Raw genomic sequence first — 27648 nt, 5'->3', positions numbered from 1 at the left:
TTTAAAGTATTTAATTTCCTTGGTGGTTTCCTTAAAGTTAATCTTTCATGGAAGGCTCTACAAGTATTGTATTATTTATCTGAAGCCAGTCTCCCAAACTGGTCTTTTGGATGCATGTGCAACTGGGCGTATTTTTAAAACTTGACTTATATTAAATCATAATTCATTTGAATTCTCCTTTGATCACTTCTTGAGCAAATCATTATGTATCAAAAAAACAGGGTCTGCAATACTGATAAAATGGCATGTATCATGTATTTTCAAGAAATATACAGACTTCTGAAGAAAAAGACCAGATTTTAGACTTAAAGATTACAGAGGCTTGGATTGCAATTAATGGTTGCTTTATTGAGAGTATATACTTTAAATGTACTGTTTTAAACTATGCCAGAATGATTTCCCCAAAATACTGCTAGAATCACATCTTACTACAGCAAGGATTAGTGTTTAGGTAGATTTCATTTAAGAAGCTGAATGATCATTTTTACACATAAATCTGGCCTGTTTTCTGGTAACTAAAACCAAAAAAACAGAAAACACAAACATTAACTAAAGACATAATAAATATCTTTTGACACACACATATACAGATAGTATTTCACAACTGGACATGGCATCCACTTATTGGACTTCTTTTCTGTTAGGGGAGTAAGAGTCTGCCTGCCCTAGTTCTCTGAATAGATACTTTCTCTTGGCTCCTTTTCTTTATACATAATTACATTTGACATTAAAAGTATAACTTCCCATGGGAAAATGAACTTCACATTTCAGCAGTCTGAGGAGGTAGTATAAAATAAAAATGATTAACACTTTAGGGAAAATCACAGACATATAAAGCACTTGTTTGTCAGTCCTGAAAGCATTCTAATTAGCCTTGTTTATTTCCTATTGGACTGAGAGCTCATTCATGATTACACAGTGTCATAATTATTTTCTAGATTCAGTATTTTCAGTAAGAATTAACTTCAGGAATTGCAGAGCTTGGTATTTAGTTGCTTCATATATTTGAATGTGAAATATTGTTTCTGGGTTTTTTCTGTCTGCCTCTTAGCTGTTCTTCCTTCTTATATATTTTCTGTTACTCTGAAACACCTACAGTCTCTCTTGTAATCTATTCCAAAAAGCCAGGTAAAATAGGATGAGGAAAATTATTAATCTTATTGTTATTAAAGCCTACCATTTTACAAAATGTAAAGAGGAGAAATTAAGGCTGAAACTTTAATTCTGCCAAGTTTCCTATTTTTTGTAATATACTTTTAAGGTAAAGGTAGCAAGAGGGGCAGGGAGGTATTATTAACTGAAAAATATTTAAAACTGTATGCCAAGTGGAATCACATTGGCAAGACCGGAATTTCGAAGACCTTCATCATGGATATTCCCTAACTGATGTTTCAAGCTGAGAAAATGATTGCATGATGCTAGTGAAATCCCTTCGCTTCTTATGGGACAGCACCTATTATGGCTGCCTGTGTAACTCCGGCACAGGTATAGCAAAATCCAAAAGTTTCAGGAAAGCTTCTTTAGAAAAGAGGCAACAAACGCACATGAAACTTGAACTTCCCACAGCTATTGAAGACCTTGGAAGATAATAATAAGTATTTTCCTCCTACCCTCTATTTGAACATATTCTTTGCATTCTTTCCTTTTCTTAGCTACCTGTTTCCTCTCTCTACTGCTCTTATTCCATTCCTCTTCTCTAGTCTCATCTTCAAATTTCTCCACTACAGCCACTCATCCCAATATGCCCCCGTTCTCCTACCAGCTTTCAGTCCAAATTTTACCTCTCTGTTAGCTCCCATCACTATTTCATCCTTCTGAGGTCTGCCTCTCATTTCTCTAGTTTGTCTCCCGTGCAAACTGTGTACCAGCAAAGAGACATGGAACACTTCAGTGGAGCAACATTTTTGATCTTCATACTAACACCCAGGACCAAGTCATCCATAACAGAAAGCAGCTGAATCCCTACAGACTAAACTATAGATGGCATGTTTGGAGAATTTTATTGCCAGTTTCCTAAAGTCAGTCCTGATGATGGGTGAACACAGCTTTTTCCTTATTATTTCCTTTTAATTTAGCCAATTTTCTTAATTTTGCATAAGTTCAATCAAAGAGATTTCATTCATACCAAGAGGTTCCCTTGGCAGCCATTGACTATTGCTCCGAAACACAAGCAACATACAAACGAACAGCAGTGGTTTGGGGTTCTTTTCTTCTTCTTCAAAAGAAGACAGAAAGCATGTTTACTTTGCAATGGGAATTCTGAGCATAAATGAGTTAAAAGCTTGCCTAAGTTTATTAAAGATTTCATTTAGAAAATCCAGCAATGGGATATCTTAAATTACATAGCTGTGATTCAGATGCTGACAACCTTTCCATCTTTTGCAGACAGATCCAACACTGTGATAAGGCAGGGTATAAATCAAAGTAAGACCCTACAAGTAGCTTCCTCAAAGCTGAAAAAAACATGTTTTTTCAGGATAGGAATCAGACAAAGTCACATTGGAACTTCTGTTCTTCAGGACATCAATTCCCGTTACTGTGGAAGTGTATGCCTTGGATACGGCCTAACCTGGAAGACTGTGCCTTTACAAGTCTGACACTGAAAAATGTAAGAATACGAGATAAGGTCCTTTTCTTCTGAAGATGTATCATGTGTTACCATTTGCAGCTTGATTTGGGTGTACTACTTGGTCTTGCTCAGGAGGACTTCACAGAAAGTAGAAATCTTCAGACCCACACCAGGATTTCACCAGCTTGTATTCTGCATGTTCGTTTAACCTTATTATTTTGTTCATTATTGTCTACCTCTTTCTGAGGTTGGGTGGCAAACTTCTAATTCCCTACACAGCTTTTAAACACTGAGAAGAAAAAAAAATCTATTGCCACTAAGATCATTATTATTATTAATGATTAAAATATAGTGATATGGCTGGTGGTGTAAAAAAAGTCACATTTCATCAGCAAGACAAAGTTTAATTCACATCACAGGTTTTGTCCTGCACATATTCTGGGCATGATTACTGTAGTATGACATTCATAGATATTTATTTGTGAAGTTTCCATGACATAGTAAGAGTAACTAGCAAAATATAGCAGAACATTTTTTTTATCAAAACACATTAGTTATATAAAAATAAGTATTTTCAGTTCCAAATGTTGTGTAAAACTTCTTAATGACATTTTAAAGCAGGACTGGAACATCATACTAAAGGTGATGGATAAGAGATGAAATAAATATGAGATTCACCGGAAAACAGCTTTTCTGGCCCCATCTGGCTTCTTCCTTCCCTGTAGAGCTGTATTTCCATGCTGTCCAGGATCACTGTTATAGCAAACTGATCAACTAGAGATATCTAAAATATAAAAAATACTATACTCTTCTGCTCTTTATGCGTGGTATGCACATATTTCCTTTTCCTAACTCCAAAATATAAATATTTTAAAGGAATATTGTGGAGATAGATGCATAACTACCTGGAACACAATGTACTTTAAATTCTCGGTTTCCTTGCACCGTTTTTTAGATAAAAGCATGATGCTGCCGTGATTCATGACATTAACGAGTATGCATATTCCTGTTTTAACAGCAGTAGAGTTAAACGTGCAAGTAAATGTTTACAAGCCTTGGACTCAAATAAATGCAAGCCAGTCTTATGTTAAAATGAAGAGATATTAAAATAAAATTCTCATGTTAAAACATAAAATATTTTTCTGTCTTTTTAGTGGAAGTATCTTGTATTTTATAAAAGATGGTGAACTAAAATGAGAATCACAGTGAAAATGAGGAAAAGAATATAATATTTCCAGCTTCATGTGACATGTAACAACTGTGATTTTGCCCCTTTTCAATGGGCTGTAAGAAGCAATCTTTTATGTTGACTATTTATGTCATTAATAGGCATGAAAGAGAATTTTTAATGATTTTTCTATCTCTATCATTAATGTTTCATGGCACAACGAACTTTTAAAGCTGGGAAACTCTAGAGTGTTTTGATGATGGACTACCAAAAGATGTTTGAATCCTGTCCTTATCTACAGGATCATTGTGATCTTAGTCTTGACAATGGAAACCATTGTAAAGTCAGATACCATCTGGTATTTGTTTTAACTAATTACTGTTTGACTCATCTTTTTCAGCTCCCTGCAGAAATGCTAGTTGTGATGCTGCATTTCAGCACTGCCCAGCCTTTATTACTAGGTACTCTACGCAGTCTTTTTATTAGCAGAGAAGGACATGTGCTCCAGACTTCCTCTTCCTCATCAACATACCTATTGTGTCCAAACAGCAAGGTTATTCCGCATGTGTGCTGAAGGATCAGTTAAGCATGGATTTTATTATACATGTACACAGATGTCTCCTGATTTGCTCCTCGTAACGAAGAGTGTGGTTTGGCAGCTAGCTTGCACAGAATTAAAAAAAAAATCATGCTAACTGTTCTTAGCTGCTGATTTTTTAGACACGCTCAAGAGAGGCAAGGGAATAGATTAATTGCTGTGGAGGTGGAATCTGACAACCAAATACAAATTTCCTGGGGAGTGGAAAAGGATTTACCTGTGCACTTCTGCTGTATAATGCATGATCACTAAGCCCAGTATGACAAGAGATAAGCTGAAATTATTGGCAAGCAGTAACCAGAAGCAATTCACCTGCTTCTCATTAGTCTTTAACCCTTTTAAATCTTTGGGGGGAAAGAATCTTCAGGCAGGGGAACCCTGCTGGATAAATTGCATCTGCAAGCTGCAGATCACCTGGGATGACAGGTGAAGAATCCTTTAATACCCTGTGACACTAAACATTCTTGAGAGGTGTGCAACACAGCCTCTCATGGAGGATTTTGAAGGTCATCCACTACTATTCTTCTAAGTCACATACCCATCTCAGAACAAGCAAAGTTGTACCCTCTGTCATGTGACAGGAGTAGCAGCAAAATTCTCTGCCACCAGGCATGCTTGGATCAGATACCACAAATTTGTCCCTGGCTTATCAATACATTGTGGAAGCAACTAATACCCGACATTCATGTATAACTTGTCCAGTCTGGATGGCCAAGCCCAAAGAGTTGCACTGAATGTAGCTAAATCCAGTTGGTGACCAGTCAAAGTGGCACTGGTGATGCTGCACCTTGAATACTGTGCTCAATTTTGGATTCCTTAGTACAGGCACAGTGAGATACTGGAGTGTGTCAGAGAAGGGCAATGAGGCTGGTGGAGGGTCTGGAGTGCAAGTCTTATGAGGAGCAGTTCAGGGAACTGAGGTTGTAAACCTGGACAAAAGGAGGCTGAGGGGAGGCCTTATCACCCTCTACAACTACCTGAAAGGAGGTTGCAGTGAGGTGGGTGTTGGTCTCCCAAGTAACAAGAAATAGCATGAGAGGGGGTGGCCTCAAGTTGCACCAGGAAAGATTTAGATTGCGTATTAGGAAAAATTTAATCGCTGAAAGAGTGGCCAGGCATTTGAAGAAGCTGCCCAGGGAATTGGTGGAGCAATCATCCCCAGAATTGTTCAAAAAACATGTAGATGTGGCACTTCAGGACATGGGAAGTAGGGAACGTGGTCTTGGGCTCTGTGTTACTATGCAGGGATGACTGTTTTAAAGGATGACTGTGAAACCTCAACAGAAGTGAGAAGCAAAAAGTAGGTTGTGAAAATTACTCACTGTGCCTCCTGTGGTACAAATATGAACTAATATAAGCAGAGCAATACGCTATTTTTTTTCCTCCCTGCAATGTAATATAAGTTTCTTAATGCTAGCTAATCCTCTAAAACTGTAAATGCTGATAGAGTATAGACTGCATAATGCAAAAAAAATAAAAAATTATCTACTCTAGCAAAGCTGGAAAGAAGACTTCTACTTTTAGGTTGTTAATTTGACACAATTCTTCTTTAAAAATGAGGTGACATTTCCACTAGCTAATACGTAGCACAGTGAAGTTTCATGGTCTGTAGATTCAATGACACACAGGGTTTATATTAATTACCCTTAGGCACAGCAACAGTGTCATCGGATAACCCTGCAAAGGGTTTTGAGTGTACTGTTTGAAGTGAATAGGCTCTGAGACCTCTCAGAAAGAAAGGACAAAAGGTAGATTGGAAGTAGAGGGATACATCGTAGATCCGTTTCAGTATTTCATACAAAACTTTGGAGAATGCAAATAATTTTTGGGTTTTATAACCACATTTTGTAGTAACTATGAAGTATACCAAAATCTCATCCACTAAATCCCTTACACATTTGTGTAACTGTGTCAGTAGTCTTATCAGAATATGCTTAAAATACTTCAATAATGTTACCTCTATGTGTGTATTGTCATATGACAATACAGAAGCATAGAGTACATAATGTTAAACGGTGGTCTAAAAGTCAAACTTCTTTTGTGAAAGAAAAACATGATGTGTTTATAAGACAATGCTGTGGGACTTCATGGAGGTAGAAATATATGTATTTCAATATAATTTGCAATGCCTTCTTGTTCTCCCACTATTCCTGCCAAATTTATTCTGCTGGATTGATAACCTAAATATTCTACTCTTTGATATTCCATGTTATCCTATCCTTGCTGTTTAATTGCCCTTCTGTTCTGACGTACTTTCTAAGACCATTTCAAATAACTTTGAATAATAATTCTAAAGAAGTACCGGTACTAGCAGTTCTGCGTATCTTGTGTCCATGGAGAACATGGAAATGTGGTACTGCATGAAAACAAAGGTTGAAGTAGGTCACAAATCTTGTTTTCTTGAGAATCCCATCATTTTCAGTTTCTTCTCGGGCTCTGAAGGCCATAGAAAATGAATCCTGAGGAAAAAAAAATGTTTAAAACATAAAATCATCAAATGACTTCCTTGACCGAAAGAGAAAAGGAATACGTGCTAAAAAATAAATAGACTTTATTTAATGTATCATTCCTGAAACTACCTAGTCATGTAAAATACATGAGTCCCAGAAGCAAGTTCTAGTCAGGGATCCAAAGTAAAGTGCTCCTTTGGGCAAACCTCTCATTCAGAACAATTTTCCATGTTTCTGCAGAGTTGTTTTGACATGTACACAAAGTGGAAGATTCTATACCCACTGACATGACAAGATATTTCTTAAAACTCCAGAACTATAAAAAGAAATGGTTCAGTTACAGGTTGCTGATCATTAAGAAGAACGAACCCCATAAGTACCAGTTCACTGGATAGGTTTGACACAGTCATTCTTAATGCGTCACATGGAGTAAAACCAAGATTGTAATTTCATAGATTTCCTTCTCTTTTTTTTACTTTTCTTAATTTATGACTAAGATAGTGCTTTACTTCTAAACATACATTCGTGCAAAGCTCTTAAAAGAAAGAAAGAAAGAGAGAGAGAGAGAAAGAGGGAAAGAGAGAAAGAGAGAAAGAGAGAGAGAGAAAGAGGGAAAGAGAGAGAGAAAGAGAGAGAGAAAGAAAGAAAGAAAGAAAGGAAGAAAGAAAGAAAGAAAGAAAGAAAGAAAGAAAGAAAGAAAGAAAGAAAGAAAGAAAGAAAGAGACAGACTATATCTTTAATAAATACTCTTAGACATACCTGAAAGATATAGGATATTGTTTCAAAGATTCAGTAAATCAAGGAATTGGACTAGTTTTGCAGCTTTACATGCAATCACGAACAAAAATGTACCCAAGTGTGTAATTAAGAGCTTTTCTGATTTAAAGTTTCAACTAGCCGACTTTAAGGTAGAGTTTTGTGAAAGCGAGTTCACTATCTCCATTTAACAAAAGCAAGTTAATAAAATGTGAATATGATAGCAAGACTAAATATTTTCCTTGATTTGAGTACATATTTAATGTAGTTCCCCTCATAAAGAGTTGGCTTTCTAGAACCATATTGACAGTATATAAGCTGATATTAGTGATGAGTTTGTGAATGAACCCCACATACTTGAAGAATAGTATAATTTTCAAAATCTATTTGTGCACTGTGAAAGCTAAAGATATGCAAATAGTATGGTCATTGATTGTCATCTTTAAGCTTTTGCTGACCTGATGCAGTTTCAATTATGAACAAGTGTTATTTCTGCCAAGGGTATGGAAGTAGAATCATTCAGTTTAGCTCTGGTAACACCCATCTCCCCATACTGCCGTCTGGGCTTACTATGAGGGCTGCACTTCTTTTTGTTCTAGTTGTGCTTCCACCACCGAGATGAGTTACGCTCTGTTTACCTATGCTATCTCTCATAATTTACTATGGCATTCAATCACCTGAAACAGTTCTTTGGCCTGTGTTTAGCTTTTGCTGTCATTGTAGGGTTGTTCCTGGTACTTGAGATAGCACATATGAATTTGTCTATGATTTCTGTCTTAATATCCATGCTGTGGTCTGCAGTGTAGACAAATATGCTCTCAAACAACACCAGAATACTCTTAAGTGCTTTTTGAAAATGCAAGATGTTTAACACACTTAGGTATAGGAAAGCACATCAAATGAACATATACTTCTTTTCTTTTGCTTCTTATTGATGTTTTTGTCTGATGCTTTATGACTTTGGACAGAGCTACATCATCTTTGTAAGTACTGCTAACCCACCAACATTCTACTAAAACATGTCAACCGTGAGCTCTGAAGATATAGTTTATGTAAAAGGGATACTGAGTATGTGGAGGAGATGATCGTTGCCATCAACTACACTTGAAACATTCAATTTTATTTCTACATATGTGAAGATTTTATCATATTCAAAAGACAGCATCTCATAGAATTAGCTTAATTAGCATGACAAAAGAAACAGCAAAAATAAGAGGTGGCAACTGCCTGCAAAACAATACCTACACTGGAAGAAGAGCACACCACATTAGAGGTGTACTGTTTCAGAGTATTAGGTGATTCTGGATATTAACTATGGTCAAAGAATCACTGATTAGACTGCAACAGTATAATGTCTAAAAAAATGTAGGCTGTCTAAAAACAAGTACCATCACAGAGTTTGATTCCCTTTCCAGGAGCTTCAATGATAATTCTCATCTTAAATAAGAAATGTCCGTCCTGTACATGTCCTGCATTTGCCTACCTATATTCCAGCACTCTTATTGCAGTCTGATTAAAAGCCAGGAAACATAATGTATGCAGTTTGCAATTTGCATGCAAATAGGGCTGTCCAAAGACAATGCAGCTGTGAATTTAAGGATAGACAGTAGCCATGGACTTCGCTGAAATTACCACAAGAGAAAAAAAATGGCTAGAGGATTTACCATATGATCCAAGTAGATTATTGAATTGAGTAAATAACAAGAAGCAAGGAAATCAATGAGAAAAAAATGAGAAAGATTGGGAGCTTAAGCAAAATGTAAAGATATGTTGCGAATGCAGTGGTTCTATTTAACCTAGCAGTATACACAGACATAATTTCTGAGAGGATGTCTTTTATGAAAAATTGAGTGGATAACTTTTATGAAAAATTGACAATGTTAGGGGAAAAAAATATGGGCACATTCTTCCAGCACACACATTTTGCACAAGAAGCATCCACCTGAGTGCCCAAAAGTTTGTTATTTCAGCTGCTAGGACTGCTAACAGCAGGCCTAGTGAAAATCTTACATCTTACTAGAAATCCAGCTCTGCTGAGGTAAATTACTGAAGGCGTTCTTACAAACGATACTTCACCATATTCATAGAAAATGCTAGGAAGTTCTTGTAGAACAGAAGGAATGCAGGTAATGTTTTCATCCAGCAGTGTAAGAAGAGGATATGAAGCATTATAATCTATAGGCCTGTCTTTGCCCCTCTTTTAACATTTTTCTTTAAATCTTCATTCCCTTTAAAAAGAAACGCAAATCTTAAATCCTGCTGTGCAAAATAAATCGATCAGTTCAGTAAGATCTTAAAATTAAGTTCTTTACCAATGTCAGAAAAATGTATTGATTAAAAATGATCCTAGAGTGCTCTTTGGCTCCAAAGTTAATTTAAAGACACTGAATTCCATCACTGAAATAATTCCAGGAAAGCTCACACAAATCAAATGATAACAGAAGTCCACCAATTAATAAATCTGTATTATTTTTCTTCTTAAAAGAAGTTATGTTTGTTAGTTAGTGTCAACATGAGAATTCAGGGTAAAAGAGCACAAATAAATGAGTGTATCAGTTCCAACAGACTTATAATAAAATTTTAAGTTATATCACAGTTTGAACTCCAGAATCCTACTTCATTGTAACATCTACATGATACGGTATTTTCTTCCACAAACTCTTCAACAGAAAAAAACTATCATAGAATATGAAAGACATAAACTATGGGTTTGATTTCTAGTCAAATGTGATACTTGGGTCCCTAGAAATGAACCTTCAATCCTAACAAAACTCTTTTTTAAGAAAAATAAGTAGTTAGTTGCAGCAAAACATTTGTAGATAATATTGTAATCAAAATACAGAATGTTATGATATTTTACCACATGAAAACACAGGCAGAACAGTCAGTAAAACAACTCTTGTATCATTAGCTTATTTGGTTTTTATATCTTTTTAGACTACTCAATTTTATCCTCACTCTGCAAACAAAGGACTAAAGTGCAAGATAACAAGAAAACAATCAGACAGTACTGTTAAAAAAGCGATTTATTTTCCATGGAAATTCCAACAATTCTAGGAGTTGTTGAAACTTAACTCTTTGTCCCATTCAGAAGAAATTCTTGTGTAAATATAATTAAATATATCAAACAGTATTTGTACGTAAATATAAACTTGTCTAGACACAAAATAGTATCATCTAACTATTCAAAATAAATTAGAACTAAAAAGTTAAAATATTTTCAGGCATTTGGGAAACTATACAAGTAGTCCAAGAAATCCATTCTTTTGAAAGTTAATAAAAATAAATGAAGCAATCCACCATGGAAAAGGCTTTTGAGACCATGTGTGCCAAGGAATCTGCTGAGTTTGGTATGTGTATAGGTGATCTAGGCATGGCGTCAAAGAGGCAGTACATATGAGCTAATGCCAATCCTAAGAAGATGCACCTCTAGATGACAATTTTGACTACCTGCTTTCTCAGCTAACTTTTGGAGCTGCCTGTTGTTAATTCATACCATGTCTCTGTATTCTTCATGGAAAAACCTCAGAACTACTTTTATGTCTTAACTTCCTTAGTAAAGTACCTAGTATAAGGTGAAAACAGGATGAATTTTTACTCAGAAGCAAACCAGGAATTTTCTACAATTACCTTTTTTGCTTCACCCCTGTTACCTTGTGCCTGGCAGTGTTTTTTACATAACTGTAGCCTGTTTAATTTTCTGTGAGGACCTTCATTCTGCCTAACTCAAGTGGAAATCCATATCTATCTCTTATGTCTTCTTCCATCAAAACCAGCTGTACGCATACTGTTTATCTCCAAGCATCTCCTCCATAGTGCAGACACTAAGTTTTTATGAGAGATATGAGGAATTCAGCTGTTTTAAAATGTCATAGCTGGCTCTGCTTAATTCAATAGCTGAGCTTTGTATTTCTTCAATGAAAAATTCTTCTCTTGGTTAGTAAAATATAATCTCAAAGTTATCCTCATGGAATTCTTCACAATGTGTTTTAATATTTTACAACATCACACTGAAAATTTTACAATCCTTATATTACGAGAGGCTCATGGGAGACCTGATGGCTCTTTTCAGCTACCTGAAAGGAAGTTGTAGCGAGTGGGAGATAAGTCTCTCCTCGCAAGCAATAAGTGATAGGAGAGGAAATAGCCTCAAGTCGCACCAAGGGAGGTTAGACTGTATATTAGGAAATAGTGTTTCACCAAAATGGTTGTCAAGCATTGGGAAAGCATCCCAGAAAAGTAATTGAGTCACCACCCCTGAAGGTACTTAAAAGACATGTAGATGTGGTCCTTAGGGACATGGTTTAGTGGTGGGCATGGAGTGTTAAGTTTATGGTTGGACATGATGGTCTTAAAGGTCTTTTCCAATCTGAACAATTTTGTGATTGTATGATTATACCTTCAGATATAGTTCAGAAATATCATTTTATCTTCTATTACATTACTTTAAAAATTATTCAGAAAAGAATTCAAAAAACCCCAATGAAACCAAACCTTGAATTTAATTTGCCTGGAAAGATAGTAAGGCAAACCAAATTAATCTCAGTGAATATTCCTAGGAATTTTAAAGATTTTTAATATTGTCTGGAGTCTTTGGTAGACAAGTTTTTAAGTTGCTTTTAACATTTTACCAAAGGACCATGATGGCAATTTCACTATATATTCTGTTCTGCTTCTGCAATATTTGCTTTTTGCACTTGGTTTTCCCCCTCTTCCAAGTCTTACATATTTTCTTCTAAGCCTTACATATTTTCTTCTAAGCCCAAGAGCAGTATTAATTAGATGGAATTCCTGCAGACTTTAAAACTTAGTATGCAATCAGTGAAATTTATTTTGTTTTAATCAGACTGGTTATGAATGAATAAAACATGCTCCTATTCTACTATATTTCCTTTTGAGAAATTTCATGCAAGCTGTCTTGAAAAACTGAGATCCCATAGCTGGCTTTTACTCTCTTAACCATATTTGTGTTATACGCAGGACAAGAAAATTCTTTCTAAAAAGAAATGTCCTACTCTTTGGTGAGAAAAGCATACCTACGTACATACACACAGACTCATACAGTACTACTAAAGAGTCTTTCACAACAAAAGTTTGATGCATTGTTGTACAGTGTTTTTCCAGTTAGTTCTCTCTCCTATTTCGCTTTTCAAAGTTTATCTCAATGCACCAGATTCTAGAAACTGTGATGTTCTGTTCATCCAGAGAGGGTAAATGATGCAAATCACTTACATTTGGCCTTCCTTTTCTACTGCTGTGGCAAATATACTTAATCCAGACTTGGCCAAATCTGCTGCTCAGTCTTTCTGACTTTTCAAGATATCATCAGAAGAAAATAAATCTTGCAGCTAAATGAATGATTGGCATATTTTAGAGTAATTTTTAAAAAATTGGAATTTCTTATTATTTTTCTGTCAAAAAGATTATGTCAAAGTTTAAAAGGAATAGGTCTCACAAAGGAACAGATCAAAACACATTCATGTGGAGGTTTTACATATGCAACTATTTGCAAAGTCAAGGTTAATATTTAAGCATTAAAATTTCATTAAGATTTCTAATATGTTAAAAAATGGACCAGGTAGAGAAAAACTACTGTGCCCTCCTGATTTCTTCCAAAATGTCTTAGCATGAGTTTTCCACAGGAGAAACTCAATAAGTTCCTATCTCTGGAAAGGATTATCTAGATTTAAGAAGGAACACATATAAGGCATTCAGGGAATCCAGGTTCTCTTACCAGGTCCTACACAAATGTATTTTGTGACTTTCTCTTTTCCTCCCCACATGCTCCATATTAACAGTTAGAATGTCAGACACTTAGAAGCACCTCTAATGTACCCCAAGGTATTCTTTATGTTACGATAGTATGGAAACAAAACAACTGTGCAGAGGGAAATTGTGTTCTGTTAAGGACTGAAAATTGTGGACTGGGGGACAAAAACAATCCTTAATCAGTGAACTTTACCACACGAGACTTACAGCATTTCATGAAGTCCAACTGCCAGACCAACACCATCAGGTCTACCAAACCACACCCTGAAGAGCAATGTCCACACATTTTTTTAACACTGCCAGAGATTGTGACTCCACCACTTCCCTAGGCAGCTTGTTACAATGCTTGACCACTCTGTATTTTTCTGGGGTGAGAGGGATGGGGGAGGTGCTTAGCTAAAAAAAAAGATGTTTGATGAATGAAAATTAGAGTCTTTCTATCTATCACTAGTTACTCTTAATAGTCTTTAATAGCTATATCTAAGTTTTAAGTACTGTTACGACCACTGTCTAGGGCTGAGAGGAAGGGGCAAAGACCATCAAAGAAACCTGTTCAAAATATCTTACTATATAAATAATTTCTTTACAAACCTTATCTTAAGGCATGTTCTACTAAAAAGTCATAGTGATTGAGTAGTGCCGTGGGAGTGTGGGTGTGAGTCTGAGTAAGGGCTGATCTACAGCCTGTGTGAGCTCTCCAGTGCCCACTATTGCAGATCCAGCTCAGATTTGACTTAAAGAAACCCCTACTTCTGTTTGTCATATGCAGCCAAAATAGACATATTGCAATTTTTTTTATCTACTTCCGGAGTCCACTCTGTGTGCTTCAATGAACAGAACAGTGCTCTACACCTATATGGGTTTGTAGATAAAAAGGTAAAATCAAGCCCATAAATTCACACTCTAAACATGCTGTTTGTTTTCAGAAGCTCTGAGCTTGGAGAAGCTCCAATTTCAGTGGTGTAGGTTGTTTTTCATTTTTCATTAGTTATTCAAATGGTTAACATTTATCAGTGACTGAGATGCCAGACTTGAATGCACGATTAGCAAGTTTACTGATGATACCAAACTGGGAGATGCTGTTGACTCTCTTGAGAGACAGGATGTCTTGCAGAGGCGTCTAGATAGACTGGATCGTCGGGTGGTGAGTAATGGCATGAAATCTAACAAGTCCAGATGCCGGACTCAGCACCTTGGATGCAGTAACACTGGGCAAAAGTCCAGTCTGGGGGAGGAATGGTGGAAAGCAGCCCTGCAGAAAGGGATCTGTGGATGCTAGTTGACAGCAGGCTCAATATGAGTCAGCAGCATGCCCTGGCAGCCAAGAGGGCAGACTGCATCCTGGAGGTCATCAAACACAGTCAGTCAGAAGCGAGGATTAGCCAGCTATATTTGGCATTGTGTGGCCTTACTTTGAGAACTGTTTGCAGCTCTAGGCCTCACAATTTAAGAAGGTTGTGAAAGCAATTGAATGTATCCAGACAGAGCAAAAAAGTTGGTGAAAGAGATGGAAGGCATGTCCTATGGGGAGTGGCTAAGGAATTTGGTCTTGTCAGGTTTGGAAAAAAGGAAACCTCATTGCTCTCCATAGCTTCCTGAGGACAGGAAGTGGAGAGGGAGATGCTGAACTCTTCCTCCTTGTACTCAGTGCTATAGCTCTTGGGAATGATTCAAAGCTGCGTAATAGGATGATCAGGCTGCCCACTAGCAAGCAATTCTTTACTGAGAGGGTGGTCAAACCGTGGAACGTGCTTCCTAGAGAGGCAGTCGATGCCTCAAGCCTGTCACATTTAAGAGGCATCTGGACAATGCCATTAATAACATCCTTTCACTTTTGGTCAGCCCTGAAGTGGTCAGGCAGTTGGGCTATATGATTGTCATTTGTCCCTTCCAACTGAAATATTTTGTTCTACACTATCTCTCCCTATTCTGTTCTAAACAGTAAGGCACAGTAGTTGAATGTTGTCTATTATTGCTTCTAGAATATTTCATGCCTTTCCATTCCTTGCCTTCAATAAATTAGGAAATTTGTGTTTATCAACTTTGCATTAAAGTCTTCCATGAGATATATAAATGTGGGAAGATGTGCATGTAGAGGAGAGGTTTTTTGGGTTTTTTTTGTCAGAAACTCTGAGTATAAGGAGCCTTTCATTTATGTTCTGTTAGTGCTTAGCCTCTATGCTTGGAGAGAAAAAGTATATACCTTTTATTTTCAGGAGAAAATGATCAAAGTGGAAGCCTTTGGAATGTTTGGGGGAAGTTATCTCTACTTTTCCTTGCTTTTGAATTCAAACAATAATCTATAACTCCAGTTTAAGCTTATAATATTATCTTTCACATTCTCCTTGTTCATCTGAATACTACAGTTCCCTACACTCTTGGCAAATCTGTCCAACTTACTCTAGAAGTGATCCTGCAGAAAGAGTCATAATCTGAGACTAAAGATTATTTTAAATTAATTTATTTTCCTTCTTTATTTATTTATGTGAAGTCAATATGTGTTCTGAGCACATATATGTTTCTGTGTGAATGCAAGAGACTTACTGTTTATACTATTTTTTTATAAGTCTATAGTTTGAAGGATATTTTGATTCTACCTCCACATTTGCAGTTCTGCCATGAGTGGTATTTATTTCAATATGCATCATATAAAATTATTCATATCATTTGTCTTCAGTCACTCATATGAAGGGAATAAAATACATTGTTTAGAAACACATTCAGTGTCATTCCTGAAAACACAATAATTTTATTATAGCACAATATTATGTCATACTATAGATACACACTGTCGAACACTGTAAATTCCCAAGTTACAAATCTGCTGAAATTTCATAATGGTTCTTTATAAACAATGCTTTTTGGTTGGTTGGTTGCTTGATTTAGAGCAAACTGTTCAAAATTACACTTATAATCAATACTGAATATTTCTAAGTCCTATCACTCAGCTATACATTTTATTTCTTTTTTTTTCTTAAGTATTTGTGTAGACAAAGTTAATCATCTGTTTATGAACACTCGCAGTTATTGATAAGTTTGACCACATGCCTGCCTACCTTACAGAAGAAACACCTCTAGTCAACATATTTCTCCTGAGAAATCTTTCTGTTCTCTTTCCTGTTCAGAGGTTGTTGTGTATTTTTGACACCACCGTTATATCATTGTGTAAATGTCTGAGTATTTGTTCAGATGGACAGTTTAGATTTAGCATCATTTAAGAGTAACTGACAAAAAGACCAGGTGTATCTAAAAGATCATTTTCACTACAGCAAGACCATTTTATAGACCAGGAAAACTTAACAGTCAAGGATAAACACAGATAAAGAGAATTTATCTGTTCCTTCCTACACAAGTACCTATTTCTTATCTATCCCACACAAGCAATGTTTCCCACATTGTAATTTATCACAGTTCCTCTATATAAAGCCGTGCATACATTATATTGAAAAGCCATGAAGAAACTGTAAAAAGAACAAAAAGGGAGATCATTATTTTTTGCCTTGATGGGAAAACCATCAAACAGAATTCTGAAATGATATCTTCAGTACATCTTGGAAACATGCAAGGAACAAATCTTGACTCTCAAGAGCAGAGCTTCCACTAAACCATTTCCTAAAACAGTAGAGCTGTGGTTAATTTTGAAATTATTAAAATTGAATTTATCCTCTGCAGCTTTTTAGACAGTAGACAAACTATTGAAAGTTCTCACAAAGGCATCCAAATCCTTTAATTGCTTTCTCTCCAAGTGCATTTGGCTTAACAAACTTTTCAGGATTTCTTAACACACCTTACAAATATTAAGCATACTGTCTTTGAATATTAAATAATAAATTGTTATTAATGTCATGACAAATTAGTGAACCAGACTGTGTGGATTTAAATCTCTATTAATTAGCATAGTATGATAAGTATGTAAAACACTGTAAATATTGAGCATTTTCTCAGTATTAGTCTAATACATTTTTCAGTGAATAAACTCTTCTGCCATCATGGGCATATAAACCCCTCAAATAATACACTAAGCTTTATTAGTAAAAGAGCCAGGAAGTTACTGTTGACTTACAAACATAAAAGGTGTCTACATCCTACTCTTCAGGCTACAAATGATGTAGAAAGAAAAAAATCCCAAAAAGAGACAGAAGTACTACTAGAATAGAAAGATAGATATAGCAAAAGGCAAGAGAAGTTTATCAGTTCTCAGTGAATTTCATAGGAAGCTGTGCTGAGAAATTTCTGTCATTTTTAGAAGTCTTACCTATGTGACCAAGAGGGAAAAAAATTGCAATATCATTGTAAGCAATATCTTCCTCAATATACTGTTCACAATGATAACACATTTATACTCATTTACACAAAACAGGATTCAAAGAATAGCCGAAGAAATTAAAAACGGAAAACAATTTATACTGTTGAAATATCTGTGCACATTCACCTGTGATGTCTCAATATATCAGTATCTATCTGGACTGATGAATATCAGTGTATAGAGCATCTATAATGCACAGTGCAAGTCTAAATCCCTTATCCATATTTTTGTAATAGAGCACAGGTATTATCTAGATCTGTTTTCAAGACCGGATATTTTTATGAAGACTAAGATTACCTTCAATTCAGTGTCTCCTACATAAATTGCTACGCCTTTTTTATCTCTATTGTGAGACATAACCTAACCATTAATTTCATAGTTTTATCACAAAAACTTAATTTAAAGATAGTTTTTGTCAATTAGATCCACCAAATTTTATACATCTCTTTTGAAATATGTTGTTCTGGTAACCATACATAACAGTCAGAATACAGGACTTCATGTCATTTTTCTGAATTGCTGTGATCATTTATATCTTCTTACCATCCAATTCTTATTCCTCATAGATCTTGCAAAAACTATGGTATTATTGTCTCATATATCAGTATTTTAGAGCAAAATCTAAAGTACTTAGAAGCAGTTAAAAGTGAAACAAAACCCAATAATAAAAAACACACAAGAAAGGCACTGTATTGAGATTCTTTGGTGCTGTAATAAAGTCTCCATTTATATACATAAATGACAATGGAAGAGGCAAATTGACTATATTTTTATACACACAAATAAGCAAAACACTGAATACATTGTAGTATCCAGATGTTAATGTCCATCTTCATTTTGCTAAACCCTTTGAATTGTCAAATATTGTAATGTGTTAACTTTATCCAGATCAGTGAAACAACTGTAGATTGGGGATAGAGTTACAGGAAACACTGAATAGTTGTCTGAAATGAATCTTAAATCATATCTTTATTCTGTGTGTACTTGGTGTAGTTCTCAGCAGCTACCACTGAGTTCCTGAGAGATAGTATAAAGAATCCACTTGAATTCCACCAGATGTTAGCAATTTAAACATTCCTCTTCAAACATTTTGCACATCCTGTAGTGCTGTAGAATATTACCCCTGTTGCTTCTCCACTGGGAACAAGTAGGCAGCATGCTAAGAAAAGTACATGGCTTTCAAATCAACCTGAGTGTGATGAGGTTTTGAATATTTCTTGTTACTGCATCTGCTCGCAAATGTCAGAACCCTGAAAAATACTGAGAGATAATTGATACTTCCACTATGGCATGGGAATGGGTTGAGTCCATCTTGATCCGGAGCAAGAGAAGAAAGCCACAACGTAGGAACATTTAGTCCAGGCAGATATTGGGTAGCTGGAGTCTAAAAGGAGGTGAATCGGGGAACAGTTTTATGTTAGGATTCCCATTATATGCTCATTTTGCTTTTTTCAGTGCGACTTCACTTACTGAATGTACGCAAATACACTGTTTCTGAATATTTGTAATCCTAAGTGGGTACACAAGTTGTTCTATTTCTTATTAGCTCTAGGATCAAGTCTTGTACTCACTGGAATATTAGCCATGGATAACAATTCACAGCAGGACTCTATTTCCTCTGGTGAAAAATACAGATTTGCAGACATCAAAATGTTTTGTCTATTAGAATGTTTGACAAAAAGCTCATGTCAAAAAATGTAAAAGTTGAGGATTTTTTTTAAATTAAATATATGAATTAACATTTTGGCTTTACATTTCCTTTATCTTTTTAAACCCTTATAAATGTTCATGTTTGAAATGAAATACTAATTTTGTAGCAAATATTTCATATCACCACAAATAATTCCTTCTTTATTTGCTGGTTAAGCTGAAAGAATTAAAATTCACCTTGCACTGGCTGAATTCCTCTTTTCTGAATTGCCAATGAACCAAGAAATTAGTTATTTGTTCAGGTCTATAATTGTGCTATATATAATAATTTTCCTAAAATGTCTTCCACCCTACAAAGATTTCCCTGCTGAGTTTGCTTAATTCAAAAAGTCAAAATGCTTGCAAAAACCTAAAAGACAAAGCTTTCACGAAGCTGAAGGGGTTGGAGGCAGGGAGGGAATCAAGGTACATCTTATGTTATTTTGATAGCTTAAAAAGATCATTGACTCTAAATTTTTATTCACTCTGGATCCACAGCAAGATGTACAGGCTCACTGGTAATTACAGACACTCTCTGCCCCTATTAACATTGAAGGAAACAATCACCTAAACTTAGTCTATCACAATTCTCTTTTCTTTTGCACATGTGGCTGGTGTTCTTCCCATTGTTAAGCAAGATTTATTTAGCATATATTTATCAACTTAGGGAAGTACAGGATATATCTGGGTTTGTTGCCTATGGATAATAAATACCAGAAAGATTCACCTTAGTTTAGGACAGGCAATGAGTACTGGACTAATTAATAATCGTTTATTGAGATATAGTTCAATTTCTATTATATTTATACTTTAATAAATGTGTAATCTATGCTGTTATGTACAGTAGCTTGTTTTGAAGATAGAAGAGCATTCATGAACATGTATAATGTGACAGTTAGTATAGTGACCAAATCATTGCTTCACTTCTAAAATGCATTATTACAACCTTTCTTCCAGGTTTTTCAGTTTTATATATAACATCTGATGATATAATAAAGCTTCAGTGTGCTCTGAATATTAAGACATTAGATTGAGTGACTTCATTATTCATGCAAAGTAAAACAAACATAAAGTACCAAGGCCCAGCATATATACACATATCATTTTTTTTGCCAACACTGTATTACAGATACGTTTAGAAGAGTTACCTTCATTTTACTGATGAATGCTAGAAAGGTAGTTTTTTCAGAACCTCTCAGTGACCTGAAATAAATTTGATATTTAAATAGCAAGGCTTAGAATGTTACTCTATCTATCCCTAAAAACCAAAAGCAGTTTCCCAGTTTTCCAGTCAGATAATGTCAGCATTCCTAGTCCAGCTGTCTTGTAACATACAAGACAGCTTTGCCATGGATATAGCACCTAGTACAGAATCTTAGCAAACAGTTCCCAGTTTGCCATGGATATAGCACCTAGTACAGAATCTTAGCAAACAGTTCCCAGTTTGCCATGGATATAGCACCTAGTACAGAATCTTTTACTAGGCTGCATTCTAGTGGTACTCAGTCTAACCTTGCTCAGGATCACATTTGTCATAGAAGTATGGAAAACGGTGGATAGAAGGACACCATTTTAAAAGCAGATTAGTTTTAGATAACCAAGAAAAAGACAAGTGCATAACAGGTATTCATAAAGCAGGAGCCTCAGCATTGATGTCAGCTTAGATTAGTAAAGCAAAACAGAAGGGAAGGAAGACGTCAAATTAAAACTATAAGATGAAAAATGCTTTTTAAAATATTGTGTAGCCATTTATTAAACAGAGAAAAAGAGAGTAATAAGTTACTTCCTCCCCATCTATTTCTAGAAATATTTCAGTATATCTCACATCAAGCACACTGACTTTTAGGCATTTTCTATGCCTTTCTTGTAAAATAAAGCAAAATGAAATGGCAAACACTCACTTGGAGATTTCCTCATACATCTCTCTTCTTTTTTTCCTAAATTATGCAAGATATAGTCTTGGATGAGAGTAGAAAAAATGTGTGGTTCACCCACCTCATCAAAGCTAAAGGACCTTTAAAGTCTGTTTAAAAAGCTAGATATTTACTTTTGTTAGCATGTCTGAAAAGCTGCAGAATGTGGAGACAGGTTTGAAGTGTAGTTTTTTAACTCTTCTCCTTACCTGTTTTTATCTCACACTGTTCAGGATGAGGTTTTTTTCTTGGCCCTCCCTTTCTCCTCCCATCTGTGGATCATCTAAGTGTGTCTGCATGTCCCATGGAGTCATGCATAAGTGCACGGGATCTGCCATAAGGTACTTTTACCAGAGTCCAGCTTTCCACATAAGATGTTCTTCAAATGAAGTTTGGTGGGAAATGATGGAGGAAACTGTGAAGAGGAGATAGAAACAAACAAAATATAGCTTAATATTAATTCCGTCCACCTACAATTTGCTTAATACTTCTGTTCTGTTTTCTTTGTTTGCTTGCTTGCTTGTTTTTTGTCAAAGGATGTATCTAAGCTAAATATCACTGCAAATACCACAACACAGCAGTAACTGCAGTGTTATCTGTGATCTCTCTGTGCACTGGGCAGAGGATTTTTAATTTCATACATCATTTACAGTTTGCTGCAGTGATTCTACACAGTCAGTACATCTGCTTATCACAAGGAAAAAGAGTCTGGTAGCATTTTACATCTGATCCCAGATTCCCTAGTTTTTGACTTTCTATTAGTACTTGGGCTGCAATTTAATGCTAACACTTCAGAAAGGCACAAAGTCATCCAAATAAGACATCTAAAGAAGCAGCCTTTAGTTCACCTTCTGTGATTGCCAGAAAAGAGGATATCAGCCAAACTGCATTATCTTCTGAGAAAGTAAAATATTTGTCTGCAGCTCTGAAAGCCACTTTCTTTCTCTGTTTATTTATTATATAAACCATATATTTGCATGTTGAAAGTATATGTTTTTATTAGCCCAATGCTAAATCTAGTTAAGTGCCTTTCTAAAATAAGACCTGATAAGTTATCTGTGTGCTGAAAGCAGATAATCCTAAACCAATCAACTATTCAAGCACATTTGGACAGAGGTATATGTCACAGAAAAAAAGTAATATAGAATAATAAATATTATTTCTGCTCACCTCCAAAGCTTATCAGGGAGTGCATGCTTGTATATGAGCTCTGCTGTATGTGTTAAATATATTGGCAAATATTTTTTCACATTTGTTTCATATACTGTACACTTTATTTCTGATTTGTAAATGACCAGTGAATCTCTTTGGAAGATTTCAATCCAGAGACACATAGCAACTGCAGAACTAGCTTTAGGAGAAATCATGCAAGTGTGGGCTGAGAGGAAATGCAAGAGACTGGGAATAAGATTGTGGGAGTTACTCCAAGACATAATGTTAATGGACAGTAGGGGAGGGAAGATATATGAAGGTTATGATGCTGACCTTGCACCAGGGCAAGGACTGTAGAAACAGTGTGGGGAGTGAAGAAACCAGGAAATGTTATTTTCTCTGATCCATTAATGAAAGCAGAGATTTTCTGAGGCACCAGAAAGAGTGCTAAATCTTATCATAAAACAAGAGCAGGGACAGATGACCTGCAATGAAAATGTTTTGTTTCATTTCTTCTAGAATTTGTTTGTTTATTTTTGTCTTAGACTTTTATTCACTTGAAGTAGAATATTGGCGGAAGGCTAAACTATGAAGAGAAAGATCCTTACCTATTGTTAGTTATAGAGAATCACAGACTCGTTTAGGTTGGAGATGACCTCTAAGACCATCAAGTCCAACCATAAACCTAACACTGCCTAGTACACCACTAAACCATGTCCCTAAGTGGCACATCTATGTGTATTTTTAATACCTCCAGGGATGGTGACTCCAGCACTTCTCTGAGCAGCCTGTTCCAGTGCTTTACAAAACTTTCAGTTTGCTTTAGCATGAATAGTTAGAAATGACATTGTAGCTATGTCCCAGTAACACCTACCAGCCACATCAGAATGTATGAGATTTTTAAAGTACTAAAAATCAAATACTAGCACTTCTGTAGCTCAAGCAGTTGTCTAAGATGAGTGACAGTGCATGAAATATGCTTGCCAAAATGTGGTTCATATGTCTGTGTTATCTCAGAATAAAAACGTTGCGGGGTAGACATGTGGATAGATGACGTCGTGTAAAGTATTTTCCAGCAAACCATACAGTGACAACAGCTGATCATATTACTGTCTTCCTTTAAAAAGGCTATGACTTGCTTTTTGTGCTTATGAGAAAAATGAATGCTCTGGAGCAAATTCTAGTGTTCCTGCAGGTATTGGCTATAAAGGCAAAATCATCCACGTCTGCTGAACCTCACAAGTTCCCCCAGTATGTTGAAGCTGCTGTGAATAGCAGCACTGCATTGTGACAGGAGGGAATGGCCTGAAGCTCCACCAGGGGAGGTTCAGGTTGGATATCAGAAAAAAATTCTTCACAGAAAGAGTCATTGGGTACTGGAACAGGCTGCACAGGGAGGTGGTCGAGTCGCCTTCCCTGGAGGTGTTTAAGGAAAGGGTGGATGAAGTGCTGAGGGACATGGTTTAGGGAGTGTTAGGAATGGTTGGACTCAATGATCCAGTGGGTCCTTTCCAACCCGGTGATTCTGTGATTCTGTGTGTATTAACCTTAACCCATCAGTCTGATGACATCCACAGACTTCCTTAGATCTCACAGCCCAGGGCTTTAATTAAGGGCCTCTACTGCTCTTCTTTTATCCATTGAGCTGGTCATCACGGAAAGCTATTAGGCTGGTCAGGCATAATTTGCCCTTGGCAAACCTATACTGGCTGTTCCCAGTCACATCTTTGTTCTTCAAGTGCCTGGAAATGGCTTTAAGAAAGACTTGCTCATTCCAGGAATCAAGGAATGCTGATCAGTCCCTAGTTCTCCCCCTCCTCAGGCTTGCTTTGTGTAAAGGTGGATGCATGTGACGTTTGGATTTTCTAACCATCAGGAATTTCCCCAATCAACATACTCTTTCAAAGATGGCAGAAAGCAGCAGTGACATCAATCAGCAGCCCTCTGCCTCATGTCCAAGTGGGTTAAGCATTCCTTGCTCCATCTTCTTGCAGATGACACTAAGCTGGGTGGAAGCGTGGATCTGATTGAGGGTAGGGAGGCTCTGCAAAGGGATCTGAACAGGCTGGACCGCTGGGCTGAGGCCAATGGCATGAGGTGTAACAAGGCCAAATGCCGGGTCCTGCACTTGGGGCACAACAACCCTGTGCAGTGCTACAGACTAGGAGAAGTCTGGCTAGAAAGCTGCATGGAAGAGAAAGACCTGAGGGTGTTGGTTGACAGCTGACTGAACATGAGCCAGCAGTGTGCCCAGGTGGCCAAGAAGGCCAATGGCATCTTGGCTTGTACCAGAAACGGAATGACCAGCAGGTCCAGGGAGGTTATTCTCCCTCTGTACTCGGCACTGGTGAGACCACACCTGGAATACTGTGCTCAGTTCTGGGCCCCTCACCACAAGAAGGATGTTGAGACTCTGGACTGTGTCCAGAGAAGAAGAATGAAGCTGGTGAGGGGGCTGGAGAGCAAGTCTTATGAGGAGCAGCTGAGAGAGCTGGGGTTGTTTAGCCTGGAGAGGAAGAGGCTGAGGGGAGACCTTATTGCTCTCTACAACTACCTGAAAGGAGGTTGTGGAGAGGAGGGAGCTGGCCTTTTCTCCCAAGTGACAGGGGACAGGACAAGGGGGAATGGCCTCAAGCTCCACCAGGGCAGGTTCAGGCTGGACATCAGGAAAAAATTTTTCACAGTAAGGGTCATTGGGTCAGAGGCTGCCCAGGGAGGTGGTTGAGTCACCTTCCCTGGAGGTGTTTAAGGGATGGGTGGATGAGGTGCTGAGGGGCATGGTGTAGGGAGTGTTAGGAATGGTTGGACTCAATGACCTAGTGGGTCCCTTCCAACCTAGTGATTCTACGATTCTATGATTCTTCCACTGTAGCTACTGTTACATTCTCAGAAATTATATCACAAAGGTCAGGAAACTGCAGAACGAGATAGCAAACCTTATCACCAAAAATGGTGTAAAGCAGGCATAAAGCACCTCAGCCTTTTCTCTTTTGACCATTGGCCTTATATTTTCCTCAGTTTTTCATCTCACTAGTTTCAATATCTGAGTTTTTACTTTCCTAATTCCATCCATGCACATTGAATACTATGCCAAATAGTATGTCTGCATATCATTGCAAAATCTACACGTTCATGAAGAAAAATTGCTTCTTACTTGGCAGCTTTATTTGACTATTCTAACAATACTGAAATACTGAAAAATGCTGCATGCAAGTGGAGAAATTGGCAGTTTTGTTCCATGCACATCATCTGATGATATAAGAGATTACACTTTGTTTACACACTCTGGTGTTGACTTAACAATGTGCTAGAATGCGTGGCTAGAATAATAGTCCCAATTGTAATTTACAATGCTTCTAAAGAATGGGAAAGTTACAGTTTTCAAAAGAATCATGATAGATGTTTTCATATCCTAGCATTTCTTTCCAAATCACTAATTTGAATAACAAAATACAATTAAATCTTTATTTTATTTCCACAGCATACAGTATCTTTTAAGTTGCTGCATTATTCTATGAAACTGTTGAATGAGAAATCGAAGAGGCCATAGGTACATATTATGAAAAAAAGACATATCTTAGGAATATCAGGGAACACAAAGCAGTAACAGGCTAAGTTGACATCAGCTAGATAAGCATCAACAGCAACCACCTGGTAATATGTCTGGTTTGTTTCTCAGAAACAGTAGAAAAAGATTTTGTAAGCCATATGTTGCATTGGTTCTGTCTGGGCAAGCTCAGTAAGATTTATTACTGGTAAAAAGTTGCACCTACGTTTATATAAGTCCAGGTGTGATCACAACAGAGGTTTTGGTTCAAGGACCTGTGGTATGGTTATTGGCTGTTGCAAATATTACTATTTCTACCCAGCTGTCCATCATGAAAAACATTCTCAGAGGGTATCTTCAGGGCTGCTGGCAGTACTAGAAACAGAAGGACTTTGCTTAATGCAGACAGTGTGAGTGTCTTACTTATTAACAGATGAATTCACAAAATGTCCCAAATGTTATCCATCTGCTCCTGTCTTTCCAACCTGTTCTAAAACAAAGAGTATACATTTGGTACAAAAACTCACCTTTTCTCTAGGACTGACAGAAAAGAAAACAAAACCTAAAAATGAAACAAACAAAGGAACAAACAGAAACACCAGTTTACTCAAAGTCAGCCCAGGATATTGGAATAGGGCACAGTTTTTCAGCACTTCATATTTCATCTGAACGATGACAGTAATTTTCTTCCTACACTTGCAGCCTCTTCAGTAACTGTTTGTCTGCTAAGCCAGTACTTGTCTTGAAAGTCTGAAGAGCCTTTTTAAGAATCATGAGGAAAGGAAGTATCTTGTGAGGTTATCTAGATCTCCCTGTATATCAAGGCAGGACATGTGCAGCATTCCTAGCAGATTTTTGTGTCATCTATTCCCAGAGCATTTAGTGACACTCTTGACAATACACCCTTTTCTATTATTATTTCTAGCATTGTCTCCTGTTACCTGCTTTGATGGAATGTACACCCAGGTCTATTTGTCCAATGTGGAATGGTTATCAAAAATGGCAAACAGTTTCTTTCTGGAAGATTTCTTTTTCCTCCTATTTTCAATGTATGTACAAATGAGGCTGTTTCAGGAAGATGAAAACATCAGTAGTTTCTTTTCTATTATAAAAAAGCTTTGAAATATATGAATATTGAACTTTGTTTCCAGTTAAAACATTCTACCTTTCCTTTTCTAAGACAAAAATATTTTTCTATTCTCTGCATGCATGCTTGTGAGGGAAAATATGTGTATGTTATTGAATGCTATGTAATTGCTTACATTTCTCTTTACTAACATAGTATTTATTGAACTTGCCATAGAAGTAGTTGGCCTTACATGAAACATCTCTCCTAAATTATTCTAATTTCTGATTCGTTCCTATCCTCCTAAATAAAATGTCCAGCATACAGGTGGATAAACACATAATGCAGTGGGTGAAAAACTGGCTGATCGGTCAGGCTTAAATGGTCATAGAGAATAAGTTACATCAGGCTGGTGACCAGTCACTAGTGGGGTTTCACATGGATACATCTCAGGACCAGTAACTTCCTGTATAAATTACCTGGATGCAGGACTCAAAGGTTTACTGACCAAGTTCACTGATGACACAAAACTGGGGGGGGCGCGGGGGGAACTGTTGACATTCTTAAGGGCAAAGAGGCCCTGCAGAGGGATCTAGATAAATTGGAGAGCTGGGCAATTGCCAACCATATGAAGTTTAACAAGGGCAAATGTTGGGTTTTGCACC

The 27648-nt window shown here is 36.7% G+C and overlaps 1 protein-coding gene and 1 long non-coding RNA gene across 21 annotated transcripts in view; one reads left to right on the top strand and one right to left on the bottom strand.

Moving 5' to 3' along the window:
* PTPRD (protein tyrosine phosphatase receptor type D) overlaps positions 1-27648 on the top strand; it is a 928191-nt gene that overhangs the window by 511372 nt on the left and 389171 nt on the right. The gene's annotated exons all lie outside the window — the stretch shown is intronic.
* LOC128850522 (uncharacterized) overlaps positions 1-27648 on the bottom strand; it is a 68667-nt gene that overhangs the window by 3891 nt on the left and 37128 nt on the right. The window contains exons 2-3 of one of the 2 annotated variants that reach the window (XR_008447946.1): positions 21428-21633; positions 6638-6794 (exon numbers count right to left, since the gene is read on the bottom strand). This is a non-coding gene — a long non-coding RNA (uncharacterized LOC128850522). Of the gene's footprint in view, positions 1-257; positions 6795-21427; positions 21634-27648 lie in introns of those variants that run through there. The other variant, XR_008447945.1, reaches the window with a different exon arrangement.

The sequence above is a fragment of the Cuculus canorus genome, chromosome Z (assembly GCF_017976375.1).
Source record: "Cuculus canorus isolate bCucCan1 chromosome Z, bCucCan1.pri, whole genome shotgun sequence".
Classification (NCBI taxonomy): Eukaryota; Metazoa; Chordata; class Aves; order Cuculiformes; family Cuculidae; genus Cuculus; species Cuculus canorus.
The sequence above is the reverse complement of the archived record's forward strand: the minus strand, read 5'-3'. Positions and strand labels throughout refer to the sequence as shown.